Source organism: Ursus maritimus, unplaced genomic scaffold (genome assembly GCF_017311325.1).
Source record: "Ursus maritimus isolate PB19 unplaced genomic scaffold, ASM1731132v1 scaffold_20, whole genome shotgun sequence".
Lineage (NCBI taxonomy): Eukaryota > Metazoa > Chordata > Mammalia > Carnivora > Ursidae > Ursus > Ursus maritimus.
In genome coordinates this window covers 55,037,884-55,051,381 of record NW_024424453.1, presented here as the reverse complement: position 1 = coordinate 55,051,381, position 13,498 = coordinate 55,037,884, and the positions used below count along the sequence as shown (strand labels likewise).

Below are 13,498 nucleotides of genomic sequence, written 5' to 3'. Positions count from 1 at the left end.
CAAAAATGAAGCTCAGAAAGACAAAAGATGGAAATGCAGAAGCAAAGGTAAGCGATACAGATGATACATGAGAAGATCTAGCATACATGTAATGAGACTCCTAAGAAGAGAGAGGCAGAAGCAAGATTTAAAAAGATAGATAGACTGGGGTGCTTGGCTCATTCAGTCCGTACAGCATTGGACTTTTGATCTCTGGATTGTGAGTTCAAACCCCACACTGGGTATAGAGTTCACTTGGAAAAAAAAAAAAAAAAAGATACTAACTGAAATTTTTCCAAAATTGTTGGAAAATGACCAGATGCAGTTTTACCACAAAGCCGCTGAGGTCTATCTTTTCTCTGTTCAGGAAGGGAGTCAGCCTCGCCCTGGTGGTGGTCCTGAAGCTGCAGGCAGGTGCGCGGTTAGCCAGCGCGCTCACTGTGTCGGTCGGCAGCAAAGAGCCCACCGCGGGTCTCACTGAGCAAGCACACCATGCATTTAACCCAAGAAGGATTTCTGCTAAAGGCTTCTTTGCTTCCAACTCAAAGACTACCTTCATAGTTCCTGCCCCTCATCCAAGACAAGGAGGGAGGATGCAGCCGAAGAGGAATCCCAGGAGCAGGGGGACCGGGACTACCTGCTGGGCCACAGTGCGCACCCTGTGCAGCAGGACGAGGGCTGCCGTTCCCTCGCGGCTCGGCTCTCTCCCGCTCCCCATCCTGAGCACGCTGAACAAGCGAGATGAGACATTCACAAGCATGAGCTCTGAAGCTGAAAGAAATATTCCTAAATGATCAAGAATAAGAAAAAACAAATTTTAAAACAACCCCGCCAGAGGGTTTTTCTTTTCCCTCTGAATAACATGAGATTTTAATACATTGTTGCCCCATGAAGAGGCAATTAAAGGGTTTGGGGCCAAAAATATATGGGGGGAAAGTATTATAGAGATGTGTTGACAGTTAATAATAAATGTTTCCCTTTAATTTTGTGATAATTGTGGTATTTATCAGCATTTTAGAAGTTCTAATTAGTTGTGACTTTTCCCATCCTGCATTTTCACTTCCATACCTATTTTTGTATTCGTAATTTTGTGTTTATATTTTTATAAAAAGAGCCGTGGAAGTTGTATAGGCTTCAGGCTCCATGAGTTATAGATCTGTCACTAGTAGCCACTACAATATGAAAAAGGATGTGTAGCTGCAAAAATAATAGGACAAAAATAATTTTAAAAATCCTTGATCAGGTCATGATCCCAGGGTCATGGGATCAAGCCCCGCATCGGGCTCCCTGCTCAGCGGGCAGCCTGTTTCTCCCTCTGCCTACCACTCCCCCTGCCTGTGTGCTCTCTCTCTCTGACAAATAAATAAATAAAATTTTTAAAATCCTTAATCAAAGCAAAAGAAGTATGAAAGGAAGGAGAAGAAAAGGAGCATAGAACAGCAACAAAGCACATAGTAAGGAAGACTGAAGCTAACCCAGCCACGCCACTTCTAGGAATCAACACTGAAGATACATCTCCACCAACAAGCAATGGATATGCACAGGGCTCTGCACTGTCGCCTTGTTAGTCTCTGCAAAACACTGCGAACCATCTAAATGCCGTACGCACAGGAGTGGTTGCGGGGACTGTGCCAACCATACCATGAAGTACCACATAGCTGCAAAAAAGAATGAGGCTAATCTCTATGAGCTGCTCCGCAGTGACTTCTGGGACATTTGGGTTTTTGGGGGTTTTTTGGTTTTTTTAGACTTTTTAAAATTTATTTGACAGAGACAGAGAGAGAGGGAACACAAGTAAGGGGAGTGTGACAGGGAGAAGCAGGCTTCCCGCCAAGCAGGGAGCCCGATGCGGGGCTCGATCCCAGGACCCTGGAATCATGACCTGAGCCGAAGGCAGATGCTTAAGGGCTGAGCCATCCAGGCACCCCTGGGACATTTGTTAAATGAAAAAAGCAAAGTGCAAAAAGAGTACAATATGCTACCTTTGTGCAGAAAAGAAAGGAATCTAAGAGTATTTATGTATTTCTCATTGGTGACAAAAAAGAAATTCAGGAAGGATACACCACAGACTAAGGAGAGCGATTGCCTATAGGGGGTGGGTGGGGCAGGGCGGAAGGAATGGGAGGTGGGAACGACATCGTGGGGATGAGGGGAAGGTAGGGCTTCTCTCAGTATACCTTTGTGCATAGCTTTGGCTTCTAGAAACTGGTAACATTTTACATGACCGAAAAATAAATAATTGCCCTCAGCCAAAATGTGGGAGAAAAGAAGAGAAAAATTAGCAAATGAATCTAACTGCATTATAAATAGTTTAAATACATTGATGGGTTTGGGGAAGAAAAGAACGTTAAGTTTGGGAAGACAGTATTTAGTGAGTCTCACTGATAAAAAGAACGGTACACAAACATAGTATTTTTGTTAATAAATTTGTTTTTAATAAATTTGTTTTCATAAGAGAATGGGTTATCGTTTCTGAAACTACTGTATGTGTTTTCTAGGACTGGGCCAATGAGTAAATCTATTGTGGATAAGGGGTGCTGGGTTTCTCTTCCCGTGAAAAAACTGAGTTACAAATAATGAAAGGGAGAAGGCTAGCATGAAGCCTATGGGGTTGGACTGGAATCCTCACCATCACTGTGAACTCATGGTCTTGGGGATATGACAGATGTAGAAACACGCAGATGGGTGCACATGTACATTTATGTCCTAGCTCTGTCTGCTAAGACGACCTAAAAACAGTGACACTCCAGCAGAATTGAGGATACCCCAGCACACGGAGCTTTGTTTCTCAAGGCCAGTCCACGATACAAGGAACCGGGCCCTTGCAGAAATGGCTGTGATGGGCCATATTCTCACAATATATGGCTCCTTCAGCCCATGCCCAAGCCCCAAGCTCCCACGTCTGCCAACAGCCATCCCTTGGCCACCCCGGAGCTCCATTTGCCCCAAGAAGGTGGTTCCGGTGAAGGAGAAGGTGCAGGCCTCAAGGTAATTTGAGCAGAGAATCTTGGCATCCCTGGTACCTTCTGCATGGTCTGGAAGGGACAGCTCTTGGCCACAAGCACTCCTTGCCCAGTGGTAGAGAACATGGAGAGAGGAGGGCCAGAGTGGAGACCTCTAATGTTTGAGATCCAGAGCATAGGTCGCTTTTGTGAGAATAATAAATGAATTTAGAACTTAAGAGGATTTCAGTGATATCTTCCTTAATTTTTAGGCCTGCTTCTTGTCCTTGGGCCTAAGAGGACTCCCTGCCTTTTAGGGTTCCCAGTGATACTCGTTTTAATATTTGGTCTTCTAAAGGAAACTACTCAAGGGCTTCCCATATACTTCTAGCATCTGCTTAAAAGTAGGAATCTGCCAACTGGCAGCAAGTTAACTACAGCAGATGCACTGGGACGAATACTTGGACGTGTGGTTTGTTAATAAAAATTATCCAAAACTTGGAAATAAGGTAAAAAAAAACAAGATCACTGTGGGCCCCCTGAAGGTCATAGGAGAGCCATCTAACAATGATCCCTGAGGGGCATGTTATACTCTAGGGAAATGTAACTTCTTTGGCTCCCTGTTTACTACTGGGGAGGCCTGTGCTCTCCCTGTGACGTTGGAGGTTAGCTCGAGGAAACTGCAAGGGATCCCCGTGCAGGAACCTAAGGTAACCCGAAGACTGCGTTGCCCCGAAGGACAGTAAGTCGACTTGCGAGTGACTGTGATCTTACGCCAGCATTCCTCTCCCTACTGACCAGTATTCCCCACCTTGCCTGTCCTCTTCCGAACCGGCTTTCACATTCTTCCATTCCTTCTTTAATGAGCTGAGCAAATCTGCTCCATATTGTCTGAGTTATTTCACTTTTTGAAATGTGTACTTTGTCAGGTCCATCCTGAAAGAATACAGAAACCAAAGGTCACCATTGCCTGAACTATTATTTCTCTGGCGGACCTACTGTCAGTTAAAAAAGCTAGTCCTGAAGCTGATGATTCTACTCAGATGAAATTGTGAAGGAAGAAAAAGAGGGAAAAAAAGAGAGAGAGAGAGAGGGAAAACAGCAAGGGAACAGTCCAGAGTGGTGACTGTCTGGGCTGGGGTTGGTGTAGAGATTGACAAAACACCAGAGGAATTTGGGTGGGATGGAGCCATTCTCTGTCTTGATCACGATGTTGGTTACATGTCTACATACACATTTGTCAAAACTCACAGAAATGTGCACCAAAAACAGTTAAATCCATTGTACATAAATCATACCTTAATTTCCCAAATGAAAAGTGCTGGTCTCTTGAAGTTGAATTCCGTCTAAATAATCCACCAGGTGATATCCTTACAGTGATTTATTCTGGCATTCACCATTAAATGTTAAAAACTGGCATTGTTTGTCGCCTGGGAGACATAAAACTCCTTTTTAAGCAAGCCTAAGTCTAGCATTATACACTTAGGGAGAAAGAATCGTCACAGGTTAAGCGAAAATCAACCTTTCAACTTGTCTGAGGAAGAAGGGGCGGTGGAGGGGTGAGGTGGGGGAATCACGTAGATAGGTCTCCCGTGGAAAGGACGTTTCTTGCAGTTATACACCCCAGTTTAAACCTCTCTATTCTTTCTAGAAAAGCAAAGCTCTGTCATCGTTCCTTTCAGTCTTTCTATTGTCATGTTTTATGAGCAAGTCAGAATCTTTACTGGAGGAAAAGGGAACACAGAAGTTCTGAGGTTTTCTTCATCTTGGTCACCCCCGTTTTTTGGTAACCATAAGGGGATTGGTTGCTTTCAACTTTACAGCTCCCTCTAGCAAGGAATCCACCCTTCAACCCACCAAGCCACTTATTGCTCCCTGAATAAAAATGAAATCCGTAACAAATATCTAGTACTGTTTCATGATTTTTCAAACATTATGTAAAAGGTATGCTGTAAAGTCATTCTGGAATTTGGTATTCTCACTCAATTTCAGATGTACCCAGACAGCTCCCAGTCATTCATTCTGACCTCCACTGAGTAAACAGATGAAGTTTATTCCTCTCTCCCTCCACTAACAAGATCCTTGGTGTGTCCTTTGCCAAGCACCAAGGTCACCGTGTATGTCCTACTGCGCTCGAGTTTCTCCACAGCGTATTCTTGAAGGTGAAATGACTGATCTAAATGTGCACCCCAGCTTCAGCTTTGTCGGATTCCGACAAATTCCCTTGGGAAGGAGCTATACTCCTTATACTCCCACCAGCTCCGGATACTTCCTATTTCCCACCAGCATGTGCTATAATTAGACCTTTGTATTTTTATCAAGCTGATGGCATATGATTGTATCTTATTGTTGCTTTAGTTTGTACTTCCCAGACATCTAGTGTAGGTCTGCCCTGTATATGTTTTTTTAAGATTTTATTTATTTAAGAGACAGAGGGAGTGAGAGAGAGAGAGAGCACAAGCCAGGGTAAGTGGCAGAGGGAGAAACAGATTCCCCATTGACCAGGGAGCCCAATGCGGGACTGGATCCTGGGACCCAGGGATCGTGACCCAAGCCAAAGGCAGACGCCTAACCGACCAAGCCATCCACGCGCCCCAAGCCCCTGAGTGTTAAACCCCATCTTTTACCTGCTTTTAAAAATTAGGTAATGTTGGGGTACCTGGCTGGCTCAGTCGGAAAAGCATGTGACACTTAAATAATATAAATAAATAAAACTTAAAAAAATAAAAATTAGAAATAAAAATTAGGTTGTTTTGTTATTGTAGTTCTTTATTCTGGGTATCAATTCTTAGTTATACCTTCCCCCTGAGGTTTTGTTTTCACTATTTAATATTGTTCATTGGACAGATTTTTTAAACATTAAAAAAAAACATAGCCTCTTTTCCAGCTGGAACCATGGAGGGTACAGAAGAGAAGAAAAAGAGGGTTCCTGCTATGCCAGAAACCCTTAAAAAGAAGAGAAGGAATTTCTCAGGGCTGAAGATCAAGCATCTGAGGAAGAAGTTTGCTCAGAAGATGCTCCGAAAGGCAAGGAGGAAGCTTATCAGTGAAAAAGCTAAGCATTACCACAAGGAACACAGGCAGACGTACAGAACTGAGGCTCGAATGCGGGGATGGCCAGAAAAGCTGGCAACTTCCACCTACCTGCGGAACCCACACTGACGTGCGTCACTAGGATCACAGAGGTCAAGGGTGTGAGCCCCAAGTTCGAAAGGTGTTGCAGTTTCTTTGCCTTCGCCAGATCCTCAGCGGCACCAGTGTTAAGCTCGAGGCTTCAGCCAACATGCTAAGGACTGTGGAACCATGTCCAGCATGGGGGGCCCAAACCCGAAGTCGGTGAACGGACTGATGGACAAGCACTAACCAAATCAACAAGAAGCGAACTGCCCTGACAGCAACACACCGATGGCCCGATCTGTTGGTAAACATGGCATCATCTGCATGGAGGATCTGATTCACGAGTTCTGTACTGTTGGAAAACAACTTTTTATGGCCCTTCAAATTATCTTCTCCATGAAGGGGGATGAAGAAAAAGACCACCCATCTTGTAGAAGGTGGAGATGCTGGCCACAGGGAAGACCAGATCAATAGGCTTACTAGAAGGAGGAACTAAGGTATCTACCATGATTATTTTTATATTCTGGTCAGTTAATAAGTGACTACTCTCAAATGGAAAAAAAAAAACATCAACAAAATAACTGCACACATTTGGATCATACGCATATCCTGGTGGGCTTGTACCCTGCCCTGTGTCTGCCTCTCCCCCAGATTCCGGCTCCTTCCATAGAGTACTGCCTGTGGCCCTGCAACGGGGGCCAGAGCTCTGCAATGGAGCGCTTTGGCTAGAAGTGGCACCACATCGCTGCTGCTCACAACCTGCTGGGCGAGAACTATTCACACAGCTCTCTCAACGTCAGGATGCCAGAAAAAGCCATCAGAACTTTTCACTTAACAGAAGTTTTTCATGTAGTCAGATGTACTGATTTTTCAACCTGTTGCCTGTGCCTTTTCACAGTGATTCATAGACCACAAAATTCACCTACTTAGTTGTAAAACCAACACCATTATCCAATTCCAGAACATTTCCATCATCCCCCAAAGAAATCTCACCACCACCACCCCCCACCCTGTTCTCTTTCTTGAATAAATAAAATCGTTGAGAAAACTGTTTTACAGGAGTGCCTGCCTGGCTGGCTCAGTGGGTGGAGTGTGCAACTCCCCCCACATTGACTGTAGAGATGACTTAAATAAAATCTTGTTCTTTTCTTCAAGATTTTATTTATTTGTCACAGACAGAGTGTGAGCATACAAGCAGAGGGAACGGGAGGCAGAGCCCGATGCAGGACTCGATCCCAGGACCCCAGGATCATGACCTGAGCTGAAGACAGACGCTTAAACTGACTGGGACACCCAGGTGTCCCTATTTAAATAAAATCTTAAAAAACACAAAACAAAAACAAGTCTTAAAAAAACAAACCCATAGTCTCTGCCGTTCGACAGCAACTCCCAGCGCCCAGCAACTAGTCATCTGCTTTGTCTATTTGCCCACTTGGGTTACTTCGCAGAGGGGAAACCATGCCTGGTCAGCTTCTCACATCTTCCAGGTTCATCTACATACATATTATCAGGACTTCATTCTTTCATGGCCCAGGTATAGCCCATGGTAAGGACATACATTTTGTTTATGCAGTCACCGGTTCACATTTTGGCTATTACAAATAATGTTACTATGAACATTCACATACTAGTTTGTGTGTGGACAGGTCTTCGATTCTCTCAGATACCCACCTAAGTGTGGCATTGCTGCGTCCTGCTCAACACTTTGATAAACTGCCAGGTGTGTCCGAAGTGTTTGTACCATTTTACAATCTCGTCAGCAATGTCTGTGGGCGCCAACGAGCTCCTAGGTCATGTGATAGCTGGCTGTTCACTCTCCAGAAGGGCTGCTCTGGTGGTCAGGGGCAAAGGAGCGTAGTTACCCTCAAGAGGTTGGGGTCTTTCCAAGCCCACCTCATTCAGTGGAAGAGACTGAGGGCACTGCGGGTGGGGACTGGGGGTGGGAGCTAAAAATGAGGTGTCTAGAGAGCTTTTCTACAGCTTTCCTTCTCTGCATTTCCCTCAGAAATGGGTCCTACCTCATTTTCTTAGCAGCTTTACCTGGGTCTTTCAGAGGATTAATAAGATTGCTTTCCCTTAAAAAAAAAAAAAAAAAAGTACACCCATCCAAACTTTTTACATTGGAGAGTGTCTTCCACTGTGTTCAGTTAGAGGTAAGAGGAAAAGAAATGAGGGACCTGGAAAAGGAAACAGAACAGGGACTGGGGCTCACGGTCCATGAAGTCACATTCCCAGCTTGAGTCTTCAGGAAACTGCTACTCACAATGTGTCTCTATTTCAAAGCTGAAAGTATCAATGGAGCAAAAAAAACTCACTTTAAATGCTCACTGCCAACATGGGATCAAGTGAAGGAAAGAGCAGAGGTTCCCTACACCAGGCGCTGATGTTCGGCACTTAAACAAGGTGGTTTCTGTACTGGAGGGTAAGACCTATCCCCATTAGAACCCCTGTGAACACTCATCACAGCTGGAAAGGGACATGGGACAGAAGAAAGCCATGGAACCCGGAGCACTGCTCACCTCCAACCACGGATCAAACTGAGGCTGTTTGAGGAGACGCAGACAACAGGTGAGCAAAGTTGGGGAGCACTTAGTTTCAATGAAAAATGATTTCTCCCAGTAAACTGTGAACACACTGGGCTCAAAAGAAGTCTTGATCCACCTGGCATCTACAGTACCCTGCCACTGGAGGGCCACTGGAGTGAGCTGCTCACTTCTTCCCCAGACCCCAAACTTGGTCCCCTCCATCCCAGCAGGGCAGCGACATCTGTGGAGAAGGGGACTGCAGTGGGTGGGACAATCACACTTGTCCCCTCTACAGGGACATCTGCTCTTCAGCTCCTCAGGAGAACGCAGACCTGGGGCTGCCAGATCCCCAATCCCCCCAGAATCCACAAGTCCAGATGTGGAAACATTTAGGCTATTTAACACCTTTTTGGAAAACCTGCATGAACCCAATGCGGCCCATCCCCCAGAGTGCATCCTCTAGGCCACCCTCCTACAGATTTCCTTTCTGCAGAGCGTATACACAGACCCTTGTTCATTCTGGATTGAAGGATCACACACAACACAGATTTCCATGGAAAAACCCTCTTGTTTATTTGATTAAACAAAAATAAAATAAGCTGCATAGGAACAATTTTAAAGTCCAAAGAGACACCAACTTTGTTTTAAGGCTGCAGTAGCTGATACAGCATCTCCTTGCTACCTTCTCCAGCCTTCTCTGTGGACCACCGCGATACATTCAGAAGCCTTGTTAGCTAACACACTTTCCCATTGGTTCTTCACCTGCTCATTGCCTGTCATGCCTGCAGCCCGCAGGATAACATCTAAGATTTAAAAGTAAAAATTCAGAGGGTGGAAAAATGCACCCCAAACAAAAACCCATAAAGGTTTGGAGGGAAATCTTTGCTCCCCCATTCTTCACTTAATTGATGGGATCTGCACCACCACTGCAATGCCCATTTTAAAAAGTGTCAAAGGCAGTCAGCACCCCAGATGGGCTTGCAGGAGCTTCCGTAGCCCCGGAGAGTTATCCTGGTGGTGCCTATTCCTTACATCAGGTCTGCCTTGGACAAATTAAAAAAAATTTTTTTTAAGGTTTAACTTAGTCATTCTAACATCTGGCAACATGCCCATGTTAATTTCTCCAATTCTGCATTCACCTTTCCCACAAAACAAAAACAAAAAAAAAAAACCAAGTCATGTATTCTACACTTAAAAATTATTTTGCTGACCGGGCATGACAGCTAATGGACAGTATTCAGCAAGATTCATTAAAAAAAAAAAAAATACTACCCTCCCACCCACCCAATTATAACTAACATGCTAGTTAAAAAACAACATCCCTTACCCACCACCCACCCTCTCACCTGCATTGATTTTAGGGAAAAAGAATGGGGGGGGGGAGGAAAGAAACCATACCACCCTAAAAACAAGAACACCCCAGAAACGTGAAGAATCTTCCTCTGAAGAAAAACTACACGGACTGCTAGAAACATAAAGAACGATGCCAGAGCCGGTTATTTAAAGAAAGTAAACACTTTGCTACACACGTTAACATTCAGTCAGTGTGCTCCGAGATGGAGCCTTAAGAAAAATACTACCTGAGCTTGTAAGTTAATACAATCATTAAAAGGAGGTCTAAGACCATGTGGATACACAAAACTTTTAGAACCATTACTGGTTAAATGATGGATGGAAAACATCCCACCAGGCTGGCTTGTTAACCCGTAAGATCAGTTTTAAAAATAGACATCACTGAGGTACTGCTCCACCATGACATTTTAAACCCAATCCGCAATCATTACAGTGGTCTTAGGACCCTCTCTTCCAACCAGAACAAAAAATAACTAGGGGAATAAGAGAGGTGGAGAGGCAATACAGTATATCACGGTAATGTGCTTCAACTTCATCAAGTATTTAATTAAAACAACAAACAAACAAAGGAAAGAACAACCCGTCAACATGTTACCTTTGGTAGAAAAGAAATTAAACACACAAAAAAAGAGCAACATGCACTCCACCAGTCACTGCTCAGAAGAGCAGTGATTGCTGCAATGTCATGGTGACAAACATCCTGCTGGGCCCAGAACAGGTACAAATACAATCATGAAGTCTAAAGGATTCTTATTCCCTTCAAATATTTGATGTTTCCAAGAACTAGACCCTTAGAATTGCTCCTAAAAGGGTAGATTTGCAGACATTCAAAATATAGATAAAATATTTTTCTCTTGAAGAGAAAAAGAGACCTAAAGGTCTTTATTTGCAGGTTAAGTCCTCCAATAGGTCAGATGAACCAGTAGTTTCATAATACTGAACAACAAGGTAATGGTGTGCATAATTCCTAGTGGGGGGGAGAAGCCAGATTGGTAAGTAATACTTGGGATTTAGGACGACATGTGCCTGAGTACAGGAATATTTGGTTTCAAAGTTTCTTTTTCAAGATCAATCAAATGTTTCTCCTGGGAGAAATCAGTTCAGGATTTATAAAAACGCTTTCCTCTAGAGGTAGCTTCCCACTCCCACCCACTCCCCTGTGGATTAATACTATGCTTTTCAGAGACCCATAAGAGGCTAACATGAGGTAGATGACTTTTGCCAAAAGTGAGGTAGAAACGAAACAAAAGCAAATGGTGTGCTGTGGAACTGGTATGTGTGTCCTGTGCCCCTGGCCTGCGGGAAGCCAGCGGGAGCGAGAGCCCCCGGAGGTCCTGGCTCTAGGATATCATCACACACGAGTAAGTACAAGAGTTTGACTTTTATACAGCCCCAGACTGTTGGAAAATCAGTGAGTGATGTTTTAAATAAATACCCTACATACTTTTTTGGCACCACTGGATTTTTGTTTTTAAACAGAAAAACAAGCCTTTAACTTTGGCATATCTTTCACTATCTACCAGAACACAGCAATTGTAGAATCTTCCAAAGAGGAAGACAACACACAGATCAAGCCTAGCAAGACTTCCCTTCTCAAATACTTAAGCTTTGGCTTAACAAGAATAAAACAGACTGAGCCAATCTCAAGCCATTCTCTTACAGCTCCATTACAAAGTGCCTTAAATCTGGCAACTTTTTTGGCCCAACACAATTTAGATTCTGTTTATGGTACCCCTGTAGGTGTTTCCCCAAATAAGTTAAACTTAAAAGGGCATCCGTCTATCAAAGATTAGTGCACTTGGGGCCTTCCCCGGGCCACTGGGCTCCAGCCAACTCCCGTGCCACCTGCCAGCCACCTTAGAGCTGAGGTTTCTTAGACAGCATTGCTTGCGACCAAATTAACAGAGAAAGGGTTTTGTTTTGTTTTTAAAGATTAACACTTTTGAAATGTTAACTCTGCCAACCGAAAGTGGTTTTTATCTGCGGGTTATTCCGATCTCCTTTAGCAATCCCAATACCCAAACTTACATATCCAAACCCAAATGGCATATCCAAACCCAAACTGACCTTACAGCCTGAGCTACACTGCCACCTGCCCAGATCAGACACACATGGGCATTACTGTCTGAATACCACATCGACTTCGCAGAACAGTTTACACTCCTCCCTTGCAGTACCCACAACCTTATCTTGTCACCGTCCTCAAGACGCCCCTCATCCACCCAATTCTTACCTACCCTAGCATCACCGAACAGGCAGCAGCTATCCAGTCAAAACCCCAGTTTTGAACAGCCTCACTCACACCAGAGTTCCAATGTTGGCTTTCTTCCTCTTTCTTTGATTTGGAGCATTCCACATTGTACAATAAACACACTCCAAAGTGCTTCGCACCAATCCCTGTGGGTCAGGAGTCAATCATGGGCAGCCACAGATGGCCAGTGTTTTAAAAACAAAAGCTCCCCAAGTGTGACCATGTTTCTCAAATGGCAGTGATGCAGTGTTGGGTGCAGAAAGGTGAGGAGATAGACCACCACCAAGGGGAAAGAGGCAGCATCACGCACCTACACACTCATTTCGGGGGACGACCTACTAGCTTTGAGCCTGCGAACGGGTCAGTCTATTAATTAAGACCTGATCATTTCAGTCAAGTGTGGAAACCCTGGCTTTACCACCAAATCCACAGAGAAATGCTAACTACAAAGTTTTACGTTACTGCTACTCACCAAGAAAATTTCTCACTCAGGTCCCACGATTCCCCCACACAGGGCGACATTGGGAAGGACGGATCAGAGTTAAGATGGGAGAATCGAAGGTCGTGATGACCTGAAGTAACCCATCCCAGATTTCTGAGGACACTTCTAAGAATTTCAAGATCCATTTCTTCAATGAAATTTTGTAAGCATTTGAAACCAGTTGTCTTTGGTGTTTGAAGGGTGGTTTGTTGGGTGGTAGGGGGTGGGGGTTAGGAGGTGAGGGGGGGGAGATCAGCACCAAGTTATTTCCAAAATAATAAACAATAAAAACGTCTAATTACACAAGCTCTTTACCGAAGAACTTAGAACCTAGGGGCAAATAAAAGGCAACCGAACAGGAACTGTAGAAAGACTCAAAATTAAATGCTTCAATAAAAGAAAAAGCAGTTTTACAAAACAAGATTTCCTGACGCCTCTTCACCCTGAAACACAGCAGCTGGGAGGCAGCCATCTGACGCAACTTTCCAATTTTTGGATCCTTTATTGCGTGCGGTTCTCCTTTATGAAGTGAGGTTTTTTTTCCCATTTTGGTCATTCAGAAACCTTAGAACTAAAGCAATGGGGAGGACACAGGGTACCTTGAAGCGGTAAATGTCCAGAGGAGCTGGACGAGAAAACCAATGTGACTGGCTACACTGCCCTCATCAACTCCTTTTCTTTTGGGATGACAAAAACAAATTGCTCCATGCGTTACTTCATTCGGTTCATTTAAAACTCCATCTCTATCACAAGGGGACTTTCTCTTAAATACAGGAACAGAAACTCACGTCAGTTGTTCTGTTCTGGAAGCCCCTGTCGTCCGAGAGCACCTCTGGCTCCTGAGGCATGC

At 44.2% G+C, this 13,498-nt stretch overlaps 1 pseudogene; it reads left to right on the top strand.

Annotated features, from left to right (window-relative positions):
• Window positions 1–5,777: 5,777 nt before the first annotated feature.
• On the top strand, window positions 5,778–7,144 carry LOC103680969 (annotated as a pseudogene).
• The last annotated feature ends 6,354 nt before the right edge of the window (window positions 7,145–13,498 follow it).